Source organism: Pan troglodytes, chromosome 9, assembly GCF_028858775.2.
Source record: "Pan troglodytes isolate AG18354 chromosome 9, NHGRI_mPanTro3-v2.0_pri, whole genome shotgun sequence".
Taxonomy (NCBI): Eukaryota; Metazoa; Chordata; class Mammalia; order Primates; family Hominidae; genus Pan; species Pan troglodytes.
In genome coordinates this window covers 42,239,438-42,264,026 of record NC_072407.2, presented here as the reverse complement: position 1 = coordinate 42,264,026, position 24,589 = coordinate 42,239,438, and the positions used below count along the sequence as shown (strand labels likewise).

At 36.4% G+C, this 24,589-nt stretch overlaps 1 long non-coding RNA gene across 1 annotated transcript in view; it reads left to right on the top strand.

The window, feature by feature from the left end:
* LOC129136416 (uncharacterized) overlaps positions 1-24,589 on the top strand; it is a 136,156-nt gene that overhangs the window by 91,525 nt on the left and 20,042 nt on the right. The gene's annotated exons all lie outside the window — the stretch shown is intronic.

Genomic DNA, 24,589 nt, shown 5'->3' with positions numbered 1-24,589 from the left:
AACAGAAAAGGTATTTTCTGAAATAAATATTCTATTGCATGATGCAAAGAAATTTCCAGAAGGAAAGAAATAAAAAAACATATTTAAAATGAAATGCTTATCTTGGATTTTTTTGAATAATTCTAGAACAGACAATATTGTACCCATTAAACCATGAACTAAGGGAAGAACAACTGCTCCATATTCATTCCCCAAATTCTCACTTTTACTAGCTTATGCCTAGTTTAAACCAGGATCAGTTTCTTCTAGATTTTCCTTTTTCTTTCTTAATGTACAGAAAAGTACAGAAAGGATTAATGTTGATGGCAAGTGGTCAAGATAATATTATCTAATACAGCCAGACCTTTAGATTTCCACTTCCTATGGAAGTTCATTATCTTTCCCTTGCTAATATTTTTTGACGTGATAAAGACTCCAAATCACAACATTTTGGGAATTGTGGAGAAGAAAATGATGTAACTACAAAAAGAAAATTGCATTTGTGGTTGGTGGAAGGAAATCTACGAAATGAATAACAGTGGCCAGAACAAAAATAAATTAGGGAAATGCAGATGAACTTTGATGTTGCGCTCACAATACTTATTGGCTTTGTTGAGGCAGAAAAGAGAACAAATAAATATTATATATCAAACACCTTCAATTATCAAAGTCAAAACCCATATTACACTGGCTTATAACATAAGCCAAGGAAAAGATATAAAAATATAGTCAGAAAAACTTGGGTATTTTTTTTTTTTGGTGTTCTGAGTTGGGTATGTCTCCTTAATGAATTGTGCCTGAAAAGAGGAACAGTATTATAAATGTCTACCCACCCAGCTCAGAATAAAGAAAACGAAACTCATTTATCTCAATTGTTTGATAAGCCAGAGATATTTTAGGCAGAAGTTATAAACTCATGGGATTTTTGTTTATCTGATGTGAATAATAAAAGGAAAATACTAGATGCCAGTTTGCATAGAGACAGCAAACTACAATTGTCTGTTAACAAGATGGATAGTGGCAGGATTTTAAAACAAAAATTTTTAAAAGAACTACTATTTTCTGTGAAATTAAATAAACCTGACTATTGGAGGTAAATAATTTTTGAAGTTAGTGGGAACAATTCTCATTACATTGCATAACAAGTGTGGATAAAATAATTAGTTTTATTTTAGGGCAAGCTGTTACAATATAGTTTTCAGTGGTTTTAGAGTTCAGACTGATATATAAATCTTACCAATCCTTCAAGTAGGAGGTACAGTCACACCTCACTCCTGAGGGAGCTATTTGTGTTAAAGAGGATGTTCCTTCTGGGTGACAAATAATTTATTCAATGATAAAAAAGTACTTTCTCCTTTTAGAAATACAATGCCATTAATTTAATTCTATTTGTTAAAGAAGATCTAAAGAGTGAACATTATGCAAGATTTCTATAAATGAAAGACCCTAAGTTCAAATGATTGCAGAAAACATTGGACACTGTACCCCCAAGTAAAAAGTCACATTTGGACGTAGAACATTTACTGTACTCTAAAATATCTTATAGTAAGTATATCTAAACTGCTTGTATAAGATATTATCCGAAGAACATAGTTTTTAGGAAAAAAATTTTTTTTGAAATTAGATGTTTTTTATTTTTATTTTTTTAATTTTTTTATTATACTTTAAGTTCTAGGGCACATGTGCACAACGTGCAGGTTTGTTACATATGTATACATGTGCCATGTTTGTGTGCTGCACCCATTAACTCATCATTTACATTAGGTATATCTCCTAATGCTTTTGTATGGTGTGTCCATAGCACAATTCCAACACAAGCTCCTTTTATAAAAACAGTATAATTAGATAGAACACAAAAGAATACTTAAATAATCAGTAGATTTGAATATAGAAGAAATCTCTTTTATCTCTTTAAGATAGATACAAGAATGAGTCAGGAACTAATTAATACATGATAAAAGATGATGGAGATAGAAATAAGAAACTGAGAAGACAAAAATAAATGCCTTACCACCACTTTGCACTAATCTGTCTTCTCAGGCAGCCAGGTTAGTGTTTAACATTTTTTTAGGAGGTCTGTTCGTTATAGCTAGCCTATGTGACTTCTGGAATAAAGTAACAGCTAGAAGAACCATCCTTGTCTATCAAAAGAGAGATTGAAATTAAATGTATATTAAAAGTATTTTCTTAAAAAACAGACAAAATATTTTGTTGTAAGTTACAAAATGTGCTGAAGGGCTAAAGTGAATTAAATTTTATATCTTTTAAGAGAATAACTAAATATGAATTTATTTTGCAATGTAAGATTGTCAAATCTCTGTAGCTAGAGAGCAAAACATCAGTGAATGGAACAATCTTTTTTAAAATAGAATTTATAGTTTTTGAAGAGACACAGAAAATTTATATAAATAAGGTAAGTAAACAAAAAGTGTACAATGAATATGTTATCATTCTGTACATTTTATAGTTGAATAATGATAGGTATTTGAAGGAAGGATTTTTAGAAGAAAATAGTTACTTTAAAAATTTAAAGTGCCTACTAGGTAGAAATTATAGTTTATTAAGTTGCAAGATCTTTTAAAATAAAACTTATAAGCTGATAAGTTTAACAGCATAGATTAAAATTCTAAAATGAAGAACTAAATATGGCTTAAGTTGTATTCATATTTCTTTAGTGTCCACAATTAACAATTGTTCTTGAATCCATGCATGAACTAAATTGTCAAATTATATTTTATGTTATAGATTTGTGTAAGGTATGCATAGACAGTATTTTAAATTTGTCATGGATAAATCTGAATGTACCAGTTAGGGCAGGCTAGATTATGTTGCAGTAGCCAATGGCTACAGATGTGAATAGCTGAAAACAACTAAAGTTCTCCTCTTGCATCAGCATGTCCTGGATGTGAGACATGGGGTTAAAAGAGATTACTTTGGAGTTTTAATTTTGATGTCTCCCCTGCTGGATTTTGGACTTGCATGAGCCCTGTAGCCCCTTTGTTGTGGCCAATTTATTCCATTTAGAATTGTAGCGTTTATCCAATGCCTGTACCCCCATTGTATCGTGAAAGTAAATAACTTGCTTTTGATTTTACAGGCTCGTTGGCAGAAGGGAATTGTGTTGTCTCAGATGAGACTTTGGACTTGGACTTTAGGGTTAATGCTGAAATGAGTTGAAATTTTGAAGGACCTTTGGGAAGGCATGACTGTGTTTTGAAGTGTGAGGAGATAAGATTTGGAAGGTGGTAGAAGTGGAATAATAAGGTTTGGCTGTGTCTTCACCCAAGCCTTATATTGAACTGTAATTACCATATCCCCATGTGTTGAGGGAGGAGCCTGGTAGGAGGTGATTGAATCATGGGGGCAGATTCCTACATGCGGTTCTCATTTTAGTGAGTGAGTTCTCACAAGATCTGATGGTTTTATAAATCAGGTTTTCCTGTTCTTGCTCACTCTCTCTCACCTGCCATTATGTAAGTTGTGCCTCTTCCTCTTCCTCCATGATTGTAAGTTTCCAGAGGTTTCCCCAGCCATGCAGAACTTTGAGTCAATTACACCCCCTGTCTTTTAAATTACCCAGTCTCAGGTATGTCTTTATTGCCATGAAAATTGACTAATTCAAAAAGTAATTTATGTAAATAGAATTAGAATATCTAGAGATAAAAAATATAATATCTAAAATTTTAAAAAGTCTACTGAAATTAACAGCTGATTAGACATAGCAGAAAAGATTGGTGAACTTGACCACATAGCAAAAGAAATGACCTAAAATACAATACAAAAAAATGGCTGAAAACCCTGAACTTTGTGAGCCAATATCAATGAGGCTACATATATACATCATTAGAGTTGCAGAAGAAATTAGAAGGAAAAACAGATAAAATAATGGGGAAGAAATAAAAATGTAAAACAATGTTTAAAACAAAGAAAGGAATGAAAAAAAGAAACAGCATATAGTATACATATATAATCAAATAAAAAGGAGGTAAATTTAAATACAAGCATATTGAGAGGAAAGCAAGACCCACCAATATGCTATCTACAAGAAACATTTAAGGAAAATACTGAGAAAAATAAAAGTAAAGTTAGTAGAAAAGCCATTTGAACATTAATTTTCTAAAAACCTGGGCTGTAATATTGAAATAGACTTCAGAATAATGAACATTTCCTAATGATAGAAAAAATAAGTTCATCAAAGCACATTAGAAAAATAAGTATGTATGTATCTAATAAAGGAAATTCAAGATACAAAAAAATAAAGAGGAAACTAAAGAGAGAAATGAGAAAAACCTTTGGTAATATTTTGGGATTTCCAGCAGAACCTTACAAGCTAAAAGAGATTGGGGGTCAATATTCAGCATTCTTAAAGAAAAGAAATTCCAACCCAGAATTTTGTATCACCAAACTAGCTTCATAAGCAAAGTAGAAGTAAGATTCTTGTCACACAAGCAAATGCTAAAGAATTAATTACCAGTAGACATACCTTAAAAGAGCTCCTGAAGGAAGCACTAAATATGTAAAGGAAAGACCACTACCAGCCACTACAAAACACACTGAAGTACACAGGCCATTGGCACTATAAAGCAACTACATAAACAAGTCTGCATAATAACTAGCTAACATCATGATGACTGCATCAAATCCTTTCATGTTACTACTAACCATGAATGTAAACGGGCTAAAAGCCCCAGTTAAAAGGCACAGAGTGGCAAGCTGGATAAAAAACCAGGACCCATTGGTATGCTATATTGAAGAGACCTATGTCATATGCAATGACAACCAAAGGCTCAAGATAAAGAGATGAAGAAAAATCTACCACACAAATGCAAAACAGAAATCAGGGATTGCAACAAAAAAAGATTAAACAAAAGAAGACTAAAAAAAAAAAAAAAGAAGAACAGCATTACATAATGGTAAAGGGTTTACATCAAGAAGAAGACCTAACTATGCAATATATATATATTATATATTATATATTATATATATATTATATATTATATATATTATATATATTATATAATATATATAATATATATATACAACTAACACAGGAACATCCAAATTTATAAAGCAAGTCCTTAGAGACTTTCAAACAGACTTAGATTCCCACACAATAATAGTGGGAGACTTAAACATCCCACTGATAGTATTAAACAGATCATCAAGACAAAAAATTAACAAAGATATTCAAGACTGGTTCTCAGCACTTGATCAAATGGACCTGATAGTCATCTTCAGAACTCTCCACCCCCCCAAAACAGAATACACATTTCTGTCATTGCCAGTGGCACATACTCTAAAATCAATCACAATGTTGAACATAAAACACTCCTTAGCAAATGCAGTCAACTGAAATAATAACAACAACTCAGACCACAGAACAGTCAAATTAGAAATCAAGGCTAAGAAATTTGCTCTAAACCATACAATGACATGGAAATTTAAAAATCTGCTCCCCCATAACTTTTGGACAAATAATGAAATTAAGGCAGAAATCAAGAAGTTCTTTGAAACAAATGAGAACAAAGATAAAACGTACCAGAATCTCTGGGAAACAGCTAAGACAGTGTTAAAAGGAAAATTGATAGCACTAAGTACCTGCATCAAAAAGTTGGAAAGATCTCAATTTGACAATGGAACATCACATCTGAAAAAAAAAAAGCTAGCAAAAGAGAAGAAATAATGAAAATCAGAGGTATACTGAAATAGAGTGCAGCATGAAAAACCATTCAAAACATTAACAAATGCAGGATTTTTTAACTAATAAAATAGATAGACTGCTAACTAGATTAATAAAGGAGAAAGGAGAGAAGATACAAATAAACACAATTAGAAATGACAAAGGGAATAATACCACTGACCAGATAGAAATACTAATAATTATCAGAGAATATGAGCACCTCTACACACATGAAATAGGACATCTAGAAGAAATGAAGAAATTAGTGGATACACACACTCTCCCAATACTGAACCAGGAAAAAATTGAGTCCGGGAACAGACCAATAATGAGGTCCAAAATGGAATCAGTAATGAACAGCCTACCAACTCCACAAAGCCCAGAACCACACAGATTCACAGCTCAATTCTACCAGATGTACAAAGAAGAGCATGTACCATTCCTACTGAAATTTTTCCAAAAAATCAAAGAGGAGTGACTTTTCCCTAACTCATTCTATAGGGTCAGCATAATCCTGATACTAAAACCTGGCAGATGCAACAAAAAAAAAAAAAAAAAGAAAAAAGAAAAGAAAAGAAAGAAAGAGAACTGCAGGCCAATATCCTTGATGAATATTGATGCAAAAATCATCAACGAAATATGGCAAACCAAATCTAGGAGCACATCAAAAATTTATCTACCACAGTCAAGGAGGCTTTATCCCTGGGATGCAAGGTTGGTTCAACATATGCAAATCAATAAATGTGATTCATCACTTAAACAGAACTAAAGACAAAAGCCACATTATTTTCTCAATAGATGCAGAAAAGGCTTTCAATGCAATTTAACATCTCTTCAGGTTAAACACTCTCAACAAACCAGATATTGAAGGTACATACCTCAAAATGACAAGAGACATCTATGACAAACCCACTGCCAACATCATACTGAATGGGCAAAAGCTGGAAACATTCCCCTTGAGAACTGGCACAAGACAAGGATGCCGTCTCTCACCACTCCTATTCAACATAGTATTGGAAGTCCTGGCCAGACCAATCAGGCAGAAGAAATAAAGGGCATCCAAATAGGAATATAGGAACTCAAACTATCCCTGTTAGCAGACAACATAACCTTACTCTCAGCCCAAAAGCTCCTTCAGCTGGTAAACAAGTTCAGCAAAGGCTTAAGATACAAAAGGAATGTACAAAAATCACTGGCTTTCCTATAAACCAGCAATAGCAAAGCTGAGAGCCAAATCAAGAATGCAGTCTTATTCACAATACTTATAAAAAGAATAAAATACCTGGGAATACAGCTAACCAGGGAAGTAAAAGATTCCTACAAGGAGAGCTACGAAACACTGCTCAAAGAAATCAGAGATGACACAAAGAAATCAGAGATGACACAAACAAATGGAAAAACATTCCATGCTCATGGATAGAAAGAATTAATATTGCTAAAATGGTCATTATTCTCAAAGCAATTGATAGGTTCAATGTTATTTCTATTAACCCACCAATGAAATTCTTCACAGAACTAGAAAAATCTATTTTTAAATTGATATGAAACAAAAAAAGCCTGAATAGCCAAGACAATTCTTAGCAAAAAGAACAAAGCTAGAAGCATCACCTTACCAAACTTCAAACTATACTACAGGGCTACAGTAAGCAAAACAGCATGATACTGTACAAAAACAGACACATAGACCAATGGAACAGAATAGAAAGCCCAGAAATAAGGCTTCACAACTATAACTCTATGATCTTCAATGAAGCCGACAAAAACCAGCAATGGAGAAAGAACTCCATGTTCAATAAATGGTGCTGGCTAACCATATGCAGAAGATTAACACAGGACCCCTTCCTTACACCATATACAAAAATCAACTCAAAATGCATTAAATACTTAAATGTTAAACCCAAAACTATAACAACTCTGGAAGACCACCTAGGCAATACCATTCTGGAAAGAGGAAAAGGCAAAGATCTTATGATGAAACCATCAAAAGCAAATGCAACAAAAGCAAAAATTGACCAATGGGATTTAATTAAACGAAAGAGCTTCTGCACAGCAAAAGAAACTATGTACAGACTAACAGATAACCTATGGAACGGGAGGAAATTTTTTGCAAACCATGCATCTGACAAAGGTCTAATATCCAGCATCTATAGAGGACTTAAACAAATTTACAATTTAAAAAATCCCATTAAAAAGTGAGCAAATAATATGAACAGAAACTTTTTAAAAGAAAACATACATGCAGCCAACAAACATATTTTTTTAAAAAGCTCAGTGTCACTGATTATTCGAGAAATGCAATTAAAAACCACAGTAAGATACCATCTCACACCAGTCAGAATAGCTATTATTAAAAATCAGAAAATAACAGTTACTGGGGAGGTTGCAGAAGAAAAGGAATGCTTATACACTGTTTGTGGAGGGTAAATTAGTTCAGCCATTTTGGAAGATAGTGTTGTGATTTTTCAAAGAACTAGAAAAAAACTACCATTCAACCCAGCAATCTCATTACTGGATATATACCCCCAAAATATAGATAATTCTATCATAAAGACACATGTACACATATGTTCATTGCAGCACTACTCAAAATAGCAAAGACATGTAATCAACCTAAATGATCATCAATTGCAGACTCAGTAAAGAAAATGTAGTACATATACACCACAGAATACTATACAGCCATAAAAAGAACAAAGTCATGTTCTTTGCAGGAACATGGAATGGAACATGGAGGGAAATGAATGCCATTGTCCTTTGAAAACTAACACAGGAACAGAAAACCAAATACCACATATATTCTCACTTATAAGTGGGCGTTAAATTGTGAGAACACGTGGACACATAGAGGGAAACAACAGACACTGGGGCCTATCAGATAGTGGAGGGGTGAGGAAGGAGAAGATCAGGAAAACTAACTAATGAGTACTAAGCTTAATAACTGAGTGATGAAATAATCTGTACAACAAACCCCCATGACACAAGTTTACCTATGTTTCAAACCTGCACATATACCCTTGAACTTAAAATAAAAATTTGACAAAATAATTTTAAATTTAATAAGTGTTTTTATTAATTGCTATGACAAATAGAGGAAGAATATAGAGTACTTGTACACCACTATCAACCACATCTCTTCAAAATTTTACTAGATGTTCCAGCCATTGCAAAAATAAGTAAAATGCATACAGAGATTGGAGAAAAAGTAAACATTTTCCGAAAGTTTGTAGATGACAGAATTGTTTATGCAGAAAATATTAAGGTAACTATAAAACTCCTATCAGAACTAAAATATGTACTTAACAAGGCTTCAAAATATAAGTCCCATACTTCTTTAAAAAACAGTTTTTTCTAGACGGTAAGAAGTATCATGAAGAAGCAGAAATAGAGAAAAAAAGAGATGATGCTATTTACAATAGCATCAAACACCATCTTCAATGGCATTAAATTCATAAAATACTTATGGTATTGATGTGAAGATAGACAAGCACATTAATGGAAGACAAGGGAGTCCATAAAAAGGTACACATGATTATATACACACATCTTTAAGATAACTTACTTAGCAAGTGCAAATAGTCTTTGCAAATAATGTTGCATGGGCAGTGGTCTATCTATCTCTGTGTTAGTCCATTCTCACATTGCTATAAAGAACTGCTTGAGACTGGGTAGTTTATACACAAAAGAAGTTTATTTATTTTTTTTATTATACTTTAAGTTCTAGGGTACATGTGCACAACGTGCAGGTTTGTTACATATGTATACATGTGCCACGTTGGTGTGCTGCACCCATTAACTCGTCATTTACATTAGGTTTATCTCCTAATGCTATCGCTCCCCACTCCCCCCAGCCCACAACAGTCCGCGGTGTGTGATGTTCTCCACCCTGTGTCCAAGTATTCTCATTGTTCAAAGAAGTTTAATTTACTCACAGGAAGCATAGCTGGGGAGGCCTCAGGAGGAAACTTACAATTATGGCAGAAGGTGAAGGGGAAGCAAGCACATCTCCACATGGTGACAGGAGAGAGAGAGAGTGAAGGGGGAAGTGCCATACACTTTTAAACTATTAGACCTCATGAGAACTCACTCACTATCACAAGAACAGGCAGGGGAAAATCTGTGCCCATGATCCTATCTCCCCCAACCAGGTCCTTCCACCAACATTGGGAGTTACAATTCAACATGAGATTTGGGTGGAGACACACAGCCAAGCCATATCAACCTCACAGAAAAAAAAGAAAAATTTGTTTTAATAATTTTTTTAAAATTATTATACTTTAAGTTCTGGGATACATGTGCAGAGCATGCAGGTTTGTTACATAGGTATACACATGCCTTGCTGGTTTGCTGCACTCATCAACCTGTCATCAATATTAGGTATTTCTCCTAATGCTATCCTTCCCCTATCCTCCCACTCCCCGACAGGCCCCAGTGTGTGATATTCCCCTCCCTGTGTCCATGTGTTCTTATTGTTCAACTCCCACTTATGGGTGAGAATATGCGGTGTTTGGTTTTCTGTTCTTGTGTTAGTTTGCTGAGAATGATGGTTTCCAGCTTCATCCATGTCCCTGCAAAAGACATGAAATCATCCTTTTTTTTTTTTTTGAGATGGAGTCTTGCTCTGTTGCCCAGGCTGGAGTGCAATAGTGCCATCTCAGCTCACTGCAACCTCCGCCTCCCAAGTTCAAGTGATTCTCCTGCCTCAGGCTCTGGAGTAGCTGGAATTACAGGTGTGTGCCACCACACACAGCTAATTTTTGTATTTTTAGTAGAGGCGAGGTTTCACCATGTTGGCCAGGCTGGTCTCAAACTCCTGTCCTCAGGTGATCCACCTGCCTCAGCCTCCCAAAGTGCTGGGATTACAGGTGTGAGCCACCGCACCTGGCTGAACTCGTCACTTATTGAGGCTGCATAGTATTCCATAGTGTATATGTGCCACATTTTCTTTATCCAGTCTATCACTGATGGGCATTTGAGTTGGTTCCATGTCTTTGCTATTGTGAACAGTGCTGCAATAAACATACATGTGCATGTGTCTTTATAGTAGAATGATTTATAATCCTTTGGGTATATACCTAGTAATGGGATTGCTGGGTCAAATGGTATTTCTGGTTCTAGATCCTTGAGGAATTGCCACGCTGTCTTCCACAATGGTTGAACTAATTTACACTCCCACCAACAGTGTAAAGTGTTCCTATTTCTCCACATTCTCTCCAGCATCTGTTTCCTGACTTTTTAATGATCATCATTATAACTGGCATGAGATAGTATCTCATTGTGGTTTTGATTTGCATTTCTCTAATGACCAGTGATGATGAGCTTTTTTTCATATGTTTCTTGGCTGCATAAATGTCTTCTTTTGAGAAGTGTCTGTTCATATTCTTTGCCCACTTTTTGATGGGGTTGTTTGATTTTTCCTTGTAAAGTTTTTTTTCTTTCTTTCTTTTTTTTGGCTCTGACATTTATTTTTTATTTTTTATTTTTTTTTATTATTATACTTTAAGTTTTAGGGTACATGTGCACAATGTGCAGGTTAGTTACATATGTATACCTGTGCCATGCTGGTGTGCTGCACCCACTAACTCTTCATCTAACATTAAGTATATCTCCCAATGCTATCCCTCCCCCCTTCCCCCACCCCACAACAGGCCCCAAAGTGTGATGTTCCCCTTCCTGTGTCCATGTGTTCTCATTGTTCAATTCCCACCTATGAGTGAGAACATGCGGTGTTTGGTTTTTTGTTCTTGTGATAGTTTACTGAGAATGATGATTTCCAATTTCATCCATGTCCCTACAAAGGACATGAACTCATCATTTTTTATGGCTGCATAGCATTCCATGGTGTATATGTGCCACATTTTCTTAATCCAGTCTATCATTGTTGGACATTTGGGTTGGTTCCAAGTCTTTGCTGTTGTGAATAATGCCGCAATAAACATGCGTGTGCCTGTGTCTTTATAGAAGCATGATTTATAGTCCTTTGGGTATATACCCAGTAATGGGATGGCTGGGTCAAATGGTATTTCTAGTTCTAGATCCCTGAGGAATTGCCACACTGACTTCCACAATGGTTGAACTAGTTTACAGTCCCACCAACAGTGTAAAAGTGTTCCTATTTCTCCACATCCTCTCCAGCACCTGTTGTTTCCTGTCTTTTTAATGATTGCCATTCTAACTGGTGTGAGATGGTATCTCATTGTGGTTTTGATTTGCATTTCTCTGACGGCCAGTGATGGTGAGCATATTTTCATGTGTTTTTTGGCTTCATAAATGTCTTCTTTTGAGAAGTGTCTGTTCATGTCCTTTGCCCACTTTTGGATGGGGTTGTTTGTTTTTTTCTTGTAAATTTGTTTGAGTTCATTGTAGATTCTGGATATTAGCCCTTTGTCAGATGAGTAGGTTGCAAAAATTTTCTCCCATTTTGTAGGTTGCCTGTTCACTCTGATGGTAGTTTCTTTTGCTGTGCAGAAGCTCTTTAGTTTAATTAGATCCCATTTGTCAATGTTGGCTTTTGTTGCCATTGCTTTTGGTGTTTTAGACAGGAAGTCCTTGCCCATGCCTATGTCCTGAATGGTAAAGCCTAGGTTTTCTTCTAGGGTTTTTATGGTTTTAGGTCTAACATTAAAGTCTTTAATCCATCTTGAATTGATTTTTGTATAAGGTGTAAGGAAGGGATCCAGTTTCAGCTTTCTACATATGGCTAGCCAGTTTTCCCAGCACCATTTATTAAATAGGGAATCCTTTCCCCATTGCTTGTTTTTGTCAGGTTTGTCAAAGATCAGATAGTTGTAGATATGCGGCGTTATTTCTGAGGGCTCTGTTCTGTTCCATTGATCTATATCTCTGTTTTGGTACCAGTACCATGCTGTTTTGGTTACTGTAGCCTTGTAGTATAGTTTGAAGTCAGGTAGCGTGATGCCTCCAGCTTTGTTCTTTTGGCTTAGGATTGACTTGGCAATGCGGGCTCTTTTTGGTTCCATATGAACTTTAAAGTAGTTTTTTCCAATTCTGTGAAGAAAGTCATTGGTAGCTTGATGGGGATGGCATTGAATCTGTAAATTACCTTGGGCAGTATGGCCATTTTCATGACATTGATTCTTCCTACCCATGAGCATGGAATGTTCTTCCATTTGTTTGTATCCTCTTTTATTTCCTTGAGCAGTGGTTTGTAGTTCTCCTTGAAGAGGTCCTTCACATCCCTTGTAAGTTGGATTCCTAGGTATTTTATTCTCTTTGAAGCAATTGTGAATGGGAGTTCACTCATGATTTGGCTCTCTGTTCTCTGTTGTTGATGTATAAGAATGCTTGTGATTTTTGTACATTGATTTTGTATCCTGAGACTTTGCTGAAGTTGCTTATCAGCTTAAGGAGATTTTGGGCTGAGACGTTGGGGTTTTCTAGATATACAATCATGTGGTCTGCAAACAGGGACGATTTGACTTCCTCTTTTCCTAATTGAATACCCTTTATTTCCTTCTCCTGCCTAATTGCCCTGGCCAGAACTTCCAACACTATGTTGAATAGGAGTGGTGAGAGAAGACATCTCTGTCTTGTGCCAGTTTTCAGAGGGAATGCTTCCAGTTTTTGCCCATTCAGTATGATATTGACTGAGGTTTGTCATAGATAGCTCTTATTATTTTGAAATACGTCCCATCAATACCTAATTTATTGAGAGTTTTTAGCATGAAGAGTTGTTGAATTTTGTCAAAGGCCTTTTCTGCATCTATTGAGATAATCATGTGGTTTTTGTCTTTGGTTCTGTTTATATGCTGGATTACATTTATTGATTTGCATATATTGAACCAGCCATGCATTTTCTTGTAAATTTTTTATGTTCTTTGTAGATTCTGGATATTAGCCCTTTGTCAGATGGCTAGATTGCAAACATTTTCTCCCATTGTGTAGGTTGCCTTTTCACTCTGATGGTAGTTTCTTTTGCTGTGCAGAACCTCTTCCCATTTGTCAGTTTTGGCTTTTGTTGCCATTGCTGTTGGTGTTTTAGTTATGAACTCTTTGTCCATGTCTATGTCGTGAATGGTATATTTTAATTGTTTAAAATGAATTATCAATCTAAATGTAAAAGTTAAAATAAAAATGAGTAGGAGAAAACCTTGTAGGAAAATTTAGTGACGTTGTGTTAGGCAAAACTAGTAACAGCACACAAAAACTAAACCCTATTGTAAGCATAGTGAACTTGGGAGTCATTTATTGAGATGACAGTATTCCCAAACATTATTTTCCTCTTTTTTCCTGTATTCACATCTTGTATGCAGCCTCTTTTTAAAATTATTATTATGATCCTAGAGACACTGTAGACCCTGTAGCAGAGACATCCAGAAGCTCCTCAGTTTCTGACACTGGACACAGAGTTAGAACAAATTTTCTAGCCTTCCTTGCAATTAGAAAATTCTGGTGAACTGAGTTCTCATAAATTAATTGTGAGCAGAGTGATGTATTTTATTTTCAGACTTGGCAATTAAAATTTTCCTGAAATGCTTCATACTTTCTCTCCTTCTCATGAACTGCCTAAATGCATATAATCTAGCAGAGGACTCCAATATTTAAGGAAATAATAAAACCAAGGTACAGGAAGATTTAGGCTTCCTGAGTCATCACTTAAGTGGGAATTCCAAGGAGATCCAACTGAACAGGCACACCGTATTGTTTGGTCCTGCAAGTGAGAAGCACTTTCTATTGGGTTATAACATTGAAATTTTGGCACATTTGTTGCACTTTTCCACCTAGCTGCTCAATAAAAGAACCTAAAGTTAAGTGACATATTTCACTCTATTCTGAGTGCACAGTGCCTTACTGTCTTATGTGGAACACGTCCAAATAAATTGGCTTTCTATGATAGTAATTCAGATCCCTGTATTGTTTTTCTAACACCAGATTGTTAAACTTGTTTCTACTCCTGAGTACATTGGTTTTATGATGTATTGGGGAAAACATTGCAGAGTTTTTCATAACTTTGCTTAACAGTAAGCTAGAAATGAAAAATCAGACAACTGAAACCACCTGCTACCATAACCAAGAATCCTCTACTAATTGGGAAAGAGCAGTGGACTTATGAATCATTTTACAATTTTATATTAACTCATTTTTGAATATATTACTAGTTTAGCTGGTTATACAATTAATACTGTGTATTCAGTCATAAGAGGAAAGATAAAATATATATATTTTTTATTAACTCACCCACTAAAACTCTTTTATGATGTTCTTTAACATGGGCTAGATTCATTATAATACATTCATCTCAAAAGCTGTCACTTCCATGAAAGGTAATATTTGTAACATACAATGTTGAAAAGCTCCAGTATAATTAGAAATTTTACTTGAAATATTTTTCAGATTTAAATCCTCAATGTAAACTGGAAAGTATCATACAGACCTACTGGATTAATTTTAACTCTAAATTTTAAAATGGCATCACAAAATAATTATGCTTACATTAAAATAGTACTGTAAGATTTGAAAATAAATGTGTTAATCAAATAAACTCTGACAAAAAAATTTTTTTTTTATCATGAAGTGTTTTTTGTTTGTTTTGTCTTTTTTTTTTTTTTTTAAAACAAGGTCTCACTCTGTTGCCCAGGCTGGAGTGCAGTGGCAAGATTTCAGCTCACTGCCACCTCTGCTTCCTGGGCTCAAGTGATTCTCCCGCTTCAGCCTCCTGAGTAGCTGGGACTACAGGCATGCACCACCATGCCCAGCTAATTTTTGTATTATTTGTAGAGTCAGAGTTTTGCCATGTCACCCAGACTGGCCTCAAACTTCTGGACTCAAGCAATCTGCCTGCCGTGGCCTCCTAAGATTACAGGTGTCAGCCACCATGCCTGGCCAAGAGGGTTTATGAAAAATGTTCAAAATAAATTTAACTATTTATAATTAATTTTAAATAGTTAAATTAAAATATAATTTACTTTAAAAGAAAAATTAAATTATATTTTATTATAGTGTACTTTTATCAACCATGATTTATTTCTTATACAAAAAAACAAACTTTAAATACATGATTACAGCTTTAATTATATATATAATTTTAATTCTCTTTAATGTTGAGTATTTATAACCTATAAATCGTAGCAAACAAATGGCTATGGTAAAGAGATCAAAGATAATATTAATATATAGATTATTAATAATTGATATACCCTGGTTCTCTTTAACAATGATTTTCTATTGTTAAATATAAAATGTAGTGTGTGTGTGTCAGAATTTAGTTCAAAATAATAAAGCTTGAATAGTTCCATTTGGTGGTACATGTATACATACATATCCTCATGCAAATCTCTCATGTAAGGAAGAAAAAAGTCCTCATGTTTTTTCAGTCATCTTAGTTTGTTCAGGCTGCTATAACAAAATACCATAGACTGAGTAGTTTATAAAAAACAAAATGTATTTCTCATAGTTTTAGAGGCTGAGAAGTTAAGACCGAGACAGTAGCAGATTTGGTCGCTGGGAAGAGCCTCTTTTCTGGCTCATAAAACAGCACCTTCTTGCAGTTTCCTCAAAGGGCAGAATGAATGGATAAACTCCCTTGGGCCTATTTTAGAAGGGCACTAGTTCTGTTCATGAGGTCTTACAACTCATTACCTACTCACCTCCTAAAAGGTCCCACTTCCTAATATCACAATTTTAACAGTTGAGATTTCAATATATGAATTTTGTGAAGACACAAACATTCACATTATAGCATCAGGATATTACCAGCAGGGTGTCTCAAATGGGAAATTTTTACACACTTTCCAGAATGCATTTTTTAATTAAACATAATATTGGTATTTAAAGTTTGAAAAATTTCAGCAGGACCAATTTTATTTTTCAAATAATTCTAAAACAATTTGAATTTTGCCTAAATATGAAACCATTCATTAACCTTTCTAAAGGTTTTCTTGATAGGAAATTATGCAGTAGATGTCATTTCCTAAAATTTACAAAAATTTTAGAATATAAATATGTACAGCTATTTTAAGTGAAAACTAAATTATAATATATATGCTTATATAAGAATTCAGGTAATTACTATTTAAAATCTGAAAGTTTTGCCTTGTTTTGTTTTTCTTCAGATTGTCCCATGAACCTAACAGATTAATCAACTATCTAAAATATGTTACATTTGATCAAAGTTGAAAGTATTTCATGTTTTTATACCTATTTCATTTTTCATCACTACAATGGCTTCTAAGTATGCATCATTGCTGTTTTATAGAACCAAGTGATTTCCAAGGTAAGGAAATCACCCAGCGCCAGACAACTCATGGTCTGAAGGTCTAGAGTAGGATGGCAAAATCAATTCCAACTTCTTAGGTGAAAAGATATTGATGTCATCATGTTCTTTCTATAAAGCTAAAAATATTCTTCCTTAGCAATAAAATGCACATGCTCACAAACAGAAATTCAGATGACCTCTAACTATATGCACTGCTACTTCCCTGGTTCCAAACCCCAAATTCTCTTATAGGATTACTGAATTACTCATATCTTATCTCTTTGCTTCTCCTATGTTCACCCTTATTTTCCTCCAATGATTAATTAACAGAGAAGTCACGAAGATACCATAAAAGTGTAAGTGAATCCAGATCACTCCTAATCTCAAAATCTCGCATTTTCTCATTTCATTCAAATTGATGTCAAATCCCTTACAGTGACTTACAAGGCCCTGCCCACTCTGTGCCCCATCCTTTCTCTCTCTAACAGATCTTCATCTACTCAACTTATCTGCTTAGGTCACATTTGCTTTCTCGGTATTCTTGCAACTCCCCACATACCCTCCAGCCTCAGAAACATTTCATGGGTTTTTTTTTTTTTTTTCAAGCTGGAATCCATACTCCTCAGATAGCAACACTTGGATCACTATCTCCTTCTTAGTGAGGTTAAATCTGACTACCTTAATGAAGTTACACCTGCACCCAGGCAACACTCCCGATCACCCTTCCCTTACCACATTTTCTTTCCTCAAACGTTTTTAGTTAACAAGGTGTTTGCAGTATAATTAAACGGCAAAAATTTATCTAAGTGCCCAATTCAATGATTTTTAGTATATTTACAGAGTTGTACAACATGAACACTAATTTTAAAACATTTAAATAACATTACAAAGAAATCTTATGCCCCTTTACAGTTATTTTCCTGTCCGAAATCCATCTCTAGGCAATTACAAATTTATTTTCCATCTGTATAGATTTGCTTTTTGGGACATTTAATATAAATCCAGTGTTAAAATGCCAATTATTTTGTGTGGTTTCTTTTCCTTAGCATGATGTTTTTGTCTTTCATTCACATTATAGAATGTATCAGTATTATTTTCCTTTTATTGCTGAAGAGTATTGCATTAGATGGATATACATCAATTTGGTTTACTCATTCACTAGTTGATGGACATTTGGGTTGTTTCCACTTTCTGGACATTATGAACAATAAAGCTATGACCTTTCATTTGCAAGTTTTTGTGTGGACATGTGCTCATTTTTTCTATACCCCATTTTTACAGCATATATCACCTTCTTACATAACCATAAATATGCTATTTATTCTGCTAATTACTTGTTGCCTTTCACCAACTGTCAGATACAAGAAAAAGTTTCTCTTCAAAAGTTTAGCTTGTTTAGTTTCCTTGTTCTTTGTTCTCTACTTTCAAGGCCAAACTTCCTTTCTCCCTGTGCCTCCCTGTCTTGGTTTCAGTAAACAACTCTCCTGCCTGTCCTTATCTACAGAACCCAAATCTGTTACTCACTCTGTAAATTACCCTCCTGGTGCAACGACCCTTCCTGCTGAAACTTTCCTTCCCACCAGTGTAACCGCATTCCTGCACTTTTCAAGTTAGCCAACTGGGTTCGGGTTCAGCTTAAATTGTGTGGTCCAACTCCAGCCAATGTAGGCAGTACACAGTAGCAGGGACAAGCTGTGTTAGAAATTAAAAACCCCTTCCCTCTTTTGTTTGGTGTGCTCTTGGGATGACCAGACCTGTGAGAAGCACCCTTCTGCAGAAGCAAATTTGCCTTGCTGAGAAATTCTTTGTTTAAATGCTCATTTTCTTTGCCACTCTGAGCTTTACTTTCAACAATTTTGGGGGCCCACCCAGGATCCCATTCTCCTCTGGGGAGGGGTCTCTGATCATCTCTTGTGAGGAGACGTGTCCTGCTGCCTTGTTGCAGTGGCCTCAGGGGTAAGAGATTGAGACCCATCCGGCATGATGAATAAACCCGGACTCTCAGCAATGTCGGAATAAAAGGCCTACAAATAGATACTTCAGAGACCAGGTAACTCTGTGCACAGACCAAGGTAAGAAAAGCACGGGGGCAGTGAAGTATTTCTTGGTTGGGACTGAGGTAAGAAAAGCTGCAGGGTTGGTGAAGTATTCCGTAGGACATACCAAGGCAAGAAAAGCCACAGGGGTGTTAAAGTATTCCTTGGGTGGGACATCAAGAGACCTCTGGTAGAGGGGGTTAACCCTTTAAGAGAAGGGAAAACAAGAAATCCCTAATACAAGGGATTGACCCTCAGCCAGTCTCTAGAGAGGAGAGGGCAAGAAATCCCTAATATGAGGGATTGAGCCTCAGCAGCCTTCAAAATAGGAAATACCCCAGGTAAAGTAGGAGACAAAAGGGCCAAAGGGGTAGTAAAATTCCCCCTGACAGTCCCCTAGGCCTCATGCTAAAATATTGGAGGGATAATGAAAGGCCTAAACACAAGAAAAAAAAAACAGCAAATGATAAAATATTGTTTCATTTGGACCAAAGAACCCATCCTCACACCCTCAGTTTTCTGGCCAAAGTTTGGGTCAAATGAAAATTGAATTTGTTAACTTCTAATAGAATATGTTAATGACAAGAGTCCCATCTTCTAGCAGGAAGTAGATTATGCCCTGTGTTGGTGGCAGGGACTTGTCCTCCTTTACCCCCTAAAGGCTATAGGGGGCAAGCCAGAAACCAACTCCTCTGAAAGGAGTGAGGTCTCTACCCCCAAACATCCCACTAACATCTAGAACCCACTAGGCCACCTGCCTCCTCCAAATCCCCCAGCCCAAGTGGGCACACAGGAATTCCCTCACTCAGTTTCTTCCTCATATAATCCTGAATCAATGCCCCATGCTCTCCCTAGCCACACGCTTGAGCATGTGCCTCCCCTACAAAAGCTCCAGCGTGAGATAGAACAATGCAAAAAAGATATCCAAAACTTCCCTTTCCCCTCCACCTCTAAGGAATCAACCCCAACTCTCTTACCCTTAAGGGAAGTACCCCTTAGTGGAGGAGGCATTGGCTTTGTAAATACCCCTTCAACCAGCTCAGAGGTCCAAAATTTAAATAAGCAACTCAAGCCATTATTAGATAACACTTATAGGGTAGCAGATCAAATTAATCAATTTTTGGTGCCACAACTCTATACTTCGGCTGAGTTGATGTCCATCCTGGGCATCCTCTTTTCAGGGAAAGGAAGAAGCATGATCTGCAGGGCCACTATGGTAGTCTGGAAATGTGAACATCCTCCTGGTCAAAACATTCCTGCAACAGATTGAAAATTCCCAGCCCAAGACCCCCAGTGGGACAATAACAATGCAGCTCACCAGAAAAACATGAAAGACCTTAGGGAAATGATAATTAAAGGGATTCAGACCCAAAATCTTTCCCGAGTATTTGATATACAAAAAGGGAAAGATGAAGGACCTATACAATTCTTAGATAGACTGAAAAAAAAATGAGAAAATATGCGGGTCTAGATTTAGAAGATCCCGTAGGGCAAAGAATGTTAAAGCTATTTTACTACTAATAGTTGGCCAGACATCTCTAAAAAAATTGCCAAAGATAGAAAATTAAAAAAAATAAACCCACAGGAGAACTTCTAAGGGAAGCCCAAAAAGTATATATAAGAAGAGATGAGAAAAAGCAAAAAAAAAAAAAAAAAAAAGCAAAAATTATGCTCTCTACTTTCCAACAGGGGGTCCCAGAAAATAGGGTCCACCGATACCACTCTCTGTCACCCAGAGGCCCATGCACATCTAAACAAAGTATCCAAGGACCCAGGACTCATAAGAAATTTAAGCCCCCACTTGCCAGGGCATACAAAGAGCATAAGGAGGTGGGGTCAGGGAACCTGAACATAGGAAGGGTGGAAGGACAAAATAAATGTTTCACAAGTGGATGAGTAAGTCATTTTAAGAGAGAATATCCTGAATGGGAGAAAAAGAAGGAAATCATTCCACTTATGGCCTTTGAAGAAGAATAGGGAGGTCTTGTCTCAACTACATCAAAAGCCCACTGGGGACCCCAGCTATGTGTGATGCAGTTCTCAGAGTTTGTAGGTGTATAGGAATTTATACCCTAGCCAAACAGGTTACCGACAGTTGATTGATATGTAAGAAAACTAGTAAGCAAATTAAAAAAAAGTCACCCCTTGGGGAAAGGGATACAGGCCTAAGGCAATTCCAAAGTGTTCAAACTGACTACACTAAAGTGCCTCCAATCTGTCGCCTGAAGTACTTATTGGTAATAGTAGACCACTTTACTCACTAGGTAAAAGCTATCCCCTTCTCAAACGCAACCACCAGTAATGTAATTAAGGCATTAATTAAAAGCTTCGTACCCAGGTTTGGACTAATAGAAAACATTGATTCAGAAAATGAAACCCACTTCATGGCTCATGTCATTAAAAACTTAGTCCAGGTGCTAGACATAAAATGGGAATAGCATATCCCTTGACATCCATCTTCCTCAGGAAAAGTAGAAAAAATAAACAGACTCTAAAAAGCCACCTAACCAAATTAGTCCTAGAGACCTAGTTACCCTGGACTAAATGTCTCCACATTGCCTTGTTAAGAATCAAAACCACCCCTCAGAAAGATGTCGGCTTGTCTCCTTATGAAATGCTATATGGGCTGCCTTATTTACATTCCACCACTGACATTTCTACATTTGAAACGAAAGATCAGTTTCTCAAAAACTATATACTTGGTCTATTATCTTCCACTTTCTCTTCCCTCAAGACCAAAGGTCTCCTAGCATAGGCGCCACCCCTGGAGATCATGTCCTCATTAAAGGGTAGAAAAAAGAAAAACTCAAACCGGATTGGGAAGGACCTTGCCTAGTGCTCCTGACTACTGAAACCGCAGTCCGAACAGCAGAAAAAGGATGGACTCATCATACCTGAGTCAAGAAAACATCACCACCTCCAGAATCATGGGCCATCCTTCCAGGAGAAAGCCCCACCAAACTAAAGCTAAGCAAAACCTAACCTTCCTATATCTAGTATATTATTCTGTCACCTTTCCTCGCTTTACAGCTAGTCACTTTATTATTAATGTAATGTAACTAGATCAAGCCTATCTCAAGTTATCACTTTTGATGCTTGTCTCGTTCTACCCTATGGGGATATCCAAAACCAAAGAAAGCTAGCCTCTGTTGACAAGTATGTCTGCCCCTCTAGAATAAATAGGACTGCCTTAATAGTGACGCTTGTATCAGAAGTACATGAAGCACTGGGTGGAGGTTCTGTTATGATTGGGGAGACGTAATCTGGACCACCAAATATCAGGGCTGGACCTCTGCAAGAGGAGGCTGCATTGATCTAAAACCCTAAATCCAGTTTACCAAGAGTAACTCCCTCTAGTTGTCAGTTTCAGCGGTGTAACCCTCTGCAAGTCTCCATCTCTGTCCCCACCTCCACCAAAACTAACCCCACTCTAAGTTGCTTCTATGGCCTAACAGCTAATTTTCATTCAGCGACAGACCCAATAGGATCTTTTGAAGTGTGCTTCATTGATCCTCCACCCCTTTCTCTTTCTTCTTCCCCAAAACTTTCTCTCAATCAAACTGGTATTCTTTCCAATAACAAAGCCATAGTCAACATTGTAGAAATTACAAATTTAGAACAAACTTTGACAGTGATAACAGGATACCAAGGTACAAATGCCTGGTTGAAATGGATTAAATATTCTATTTGCACATATAAATAAAAGTTACTGTTACACTTGTGCAGCAGGCAGGCCAGAAGCTCAAATAGCCCCTTTCCCACTTGGATGGTCCTCTGACCGATTGGGCATCAGCTGCATGGTAAGTCTCTTTCAAAACCTCACAGCCTGGAGCAGTAAGGTGAGCAAGACTCTCTTACTACTATTCCCTGAAGTCAAAGGCTCTATGGGTCAGCCCCCAAGAGCCATCCAGCCTCCGGCCTCAGATGTTAATTTTACCTCGTGTCTCTCACGGTAGGGGGAGAAATTGACGTCTCTTGGAGACCTAAAAGGATTCAATGAAACTAAGCCTTTCCGAGAGCTTACCAGTCAATCTGTCCTTGTTCACTCCCAAACAGACGTATGGTGGTATTACGGGAAATTACTATTGAGTTCTCTGTCAAATAACTGGAGCAGCACTTACGCTGTAGTCCAATTGGCCATCCCTTTCACCCTGGAATTCCTCCAACACAGTAAGCAAAAAAATCAAGACTGAGTTAGAAGAAGCACTCCACCCAGATATTTTAACCCTCACGTTTACACAAATGCTTTTGGAGTCCCACGAGAGGTACCAAATGAATTTAAAGTTCAAAATCAAATAGCTACAGGGTTTAAGTCCATGTTGTTCTGGTGGTCAACAATAAATAAAAATGTAGATTGGATAAATTACATATGTCATAATCAACAATGATTTGTTAATTATGCCAGGGATGCCATTAAAGGAATAGCTGAAACATTAAAATCCAACAGTCAAATGGCTTGGGGAAATAAAATAGCGTTAAACATGATACTAGCAAAAAAAAAGGTGGAGTCTGTGTTATGACCAAAATCCAATGTTGTACATTTATCCCCAAGAACACAGCCCCTGATGGAACAATTACCAAAACTTAACAAAATCTCAGCTCATTATCAAATAAACTGGCCAAAAATTCTGGGAAAAATGACCCCTTCACAAGTTTTATGAAAAGGTGGTTCAGTAAATGGAAAGGGCTCATGTCTTCAACACTAACCTCTTTTGCAATTGTCATAGTTGTACTTATTCTCATAGGATGCTGTATCATACCCTGCGCCTGGGGATTAATACAAAAGCTTATTGAAACAGCTCTCACCAAAAACTCCCTCAATTCCCCCCTCCCTATTCAAATGGACTTTTTCTTTTAAAAGGCCAAGCAAAACAACAAAGTCAAGATATGTTAAAAAGGTTTGAAGAGGAATACTTATAAAAATTAAAAAGGGGGGAATTTTTAGATACAAGAAAAAGTATCTCTTCAAAGGTTTAAGTTGTTTAGTTTCCTTGTTCTTTGCTCTCTACTTTCAAGGCCAAACTTCCTTGCTCTCTGTGCCCCCTTGTCTTGCTTTCAGTAAACAACTCTCCCACTGGTCCTTATCTACAGAGCCCAAGTCTATTACTCACTCTGTAAATTACCCCTCCTGTCACAACGGCCCTTCCTGCCAAAACTGTCCTTCCCGCCAGTGTTACCTCATTCCTGCACTTTTCAAGTTAGCCAACTGGATTCAGCTTAACTTGTGCGGTCCAATTCCAGCCAATGGAGGCAGGACACAGTAGCAGGGACAAGCTGCATTAGAAATAAAAACCCCTTCCCTCTTATGTTTGGTGTGCTCTTGGGGAAACCAGACCTGTGAGAAGCACCCTTCTGCAGAAGTAAATTTGCCTTGCTGAGAAGTTCTTTGTTTAAGTGCTCTTTTTCTTTGTGACTCTGAACTTTACTTCCGACACCAACCACTGGAACCTAAATTCAAGGATTTCTGTTGTTTTCTCCAAAAGCCTAGAACAGATCTTGGTATATGGTAAGAACTCAAGACATTTGTTGAATAAATAAAATGATGTTTACATTTAAAGTATATTTCTGTTTCCAGATAAGATGTATTTTAAGCAGCATATTTCTTTATGCTTTCACTTTTTTTTTCTTTTTCTTTTTGAGACAGAGTTTTGCTCTTGTTGGCCAGGCTGGAGTGCAGTGATG